This window comes from Schistocerca cancellata, chromosome 1 (assembly GCF_023864275.1).
Source record: "Schistocerca cancellata isolate TAMUIC-IGC-003103 chromosome 1, iqSchCanc2.1, whole genome shotgun sequence".
In the NCBI taxonomy this organism is placed as follows: domain Eukaryota; kingdom Metazoa; phylum Arthropoda; class Insecta; order Orthoptera; family Acrididae; genus Schistocerca; species Schistocerca cancellata.
Window position 1 is genome coordinate 1,055,247,025 of NC_064626.1, and position 2,243 is coordinate 1,055,249,267.

Consider the following 2,243-nt stretch of genomic DNA (forward strand, 5'->3'; position numbering starts at 1 on the left):
GTGGGATTGGCTTTGGGAGCGGTGTACGGCGTATCAATTGTGTAGGGGAGTATTTCGAAGGAGACATTGCACAGTGAGTAAAAAGTAAACAAAGAAAAATTTTGTGGACAAAGTTCCAGAATTTTTTAAACAGAATTCATATTCCGGCCGCAGATGCGAATGAAAATTCGGTGCATGGGAGCGACAAACGTTATAGGAAGCACAAATGACTGTGACGTCAAGCCGTATAGTTGTGTTGGTAATGCTGTAGCGATGACGTACACATTGCAGACGCAATCAGAATGAGATGTTTCACTCTGCAGCGGAGTGTGCGCTGATATGAAACTTCCTGGCAGATTAAAACTGTTTGCCGGACCGAGACTCGAACTCGGGACCTTTGCCTTTCGCGGGCAAGTGCTCTACCAACTGAGCTACCCAAGCACGACTCACGCCCCGTCATCACAGCTTTACTTCTGCCAGTACTTCGTCTCCTACCTTCCAAACTTTACAGAAGCTCTCCTGCGAACCTTGTAGAACTAGCACTCCTGAAAGAAAGGATATTGCGGAGACATGGCTTAGCCACAGCCTGGGGGATGTTTCCAGAATGAGATTTTCACTCTGCAGCGGAGTGTGCGCTGATATGAAACTTCCTGGCAGATTAAAACTATGTGCCGGACCGACACTCGAACTCGGGACCTTTGCCTTTCGCGGGCAAGTGCTCTACCAACTGAGCTACCCAGGCACGACTCACGCCCCGCCCTCACAGCTTTACTTCTGCCAGTATCTCGTCTCCTACCTTCCAAACTTTACAGAAGCTCTCCTGCGAACCTTGTACGACTAGCACTCCTGAAAGAAAGGATATTGCGGAGACATGGCTTAGCCACAGCCTGGGGGATGTTCCCAGAATGGGATTTTCACTCTGCAGCGGAGTGTGCGCTGATATGAAACTTCGGAAGCTCAGATGGTAGAGCACTTGCCCGCGAAAGGCAAAGGTCCCGAGTTTGAGTCTCGGTCGGTCACACAGTTTTAATCTGCCAGGAAGTTTCATATCAGCGCACACTCCGCTGCAGAGTGAAAATCTCATTCTGGAAACATCCCCCAGGCTGTGGCTAAGCCATGTCTCCGAAATATCCTTTCTTTCAGGAGTGCTAGTCCTACAAGGTTCGCAGGAGAGCTTCTGTAAAGTTTGGAAGGTAGGAGACGAGGTACTGGCAGAAGTAAAGCTGTGAGGACGGGGCGTGAGTCGTGCTTGGGTAGCTCAGTTGGTAGAGCACTTGCCCGCGAAAGGCAAAGGTCCCGAGTTCGAGTCTCGGTCCGGCACACAGTTTTAATATGCCAGGAAGTTTCATATCAGCGCACACTCCGCTGCAGAGTGAAAATCTCATTCTGGAAACATCCCCCAGGCTGTGGCTAAGCCATGTCTCCGCAATATCCTTTCTTTCAGGAGTGCTAGTCCTACAAGGTTCGCAGGAGAGCTTCTGTAAAGTTTGGAAGGTAGGAGACGAAGTACTGGCAGAAGTAAAGCTGTGATGACGGGGCGTGAGTCGTGCTTGGGTAGCTCAGTTGGTAGAGCACTTGCCCGCGAAAGGCAAAGGTCCCGAGTTCGAGTCTCGGTCCGGCACACAGTTTTAATCTGCCAGGAAGTTTATGTTATTCTCGTGTGAAGGAGACCGAGTGTATATAAAAATATGTTTCACTTAAATTACCCGTAAATACATCACGATAAGCAAACAGTATTCAATTAAAGTAATATTGGTCGGAATGTTTTTGTTTCAATCTTGTCGCTATCGACGAGAAGTAATGCCAAGTAAGCATATCACATAAAAAGGTGGGCTGCACTCGTGGCGTGTTTTAATTATTCTATTTAAAATGTGAGCGCACCTTGTAAATTAATAGTAGTTGCAGTAGAATGGTAGTAGGGCCTTGAAATCAACTGTGTTGTCAGGTATTGTCGAAGCAGAAGGAATTCCGTTGGGCTTTTATACTTAGTGATGTAATGATAGTGTACGTGGTTTAGACATATCGATGGTAATGAAAGACACTATTAAACTGCGACTCAAGGTAAACGTATATGTGCACCATTTCTACCATAAACATTCTATTATCACTTCACGAACATGAGAATATTAATCAAGCCAAGGAAGTCAACGATCTCTTGTGAGAGTGTTGTGGAATGTTTGGTACAAATATGGACCTCCAGTGGCTCAAGGGAAAGAGAAGGGAAATTTCATCCGCGTACGTGAATTTATGGGAATATATTGAGA

The 2,243-nt window shown here is 46.6% G+C and overlaps 1 non-coding gene across 1 annotated transcript; it reads right to left on the reverse strand.

Moving 5' to 3' along the window:
* Positions 1 to 346: 346 nt before the first annotated feature.
* On the reverse strand, positions 347 to 421 carry Trnas-cga (transfer RNA serine (anticodon CGA)). Its single transcript has one exon. It is a non-coding gene; the product is annotated as a tRNA-Ser (tRNA).
* Positions 422 to 2,243: the final 1,822 nt, after the last annotated feature.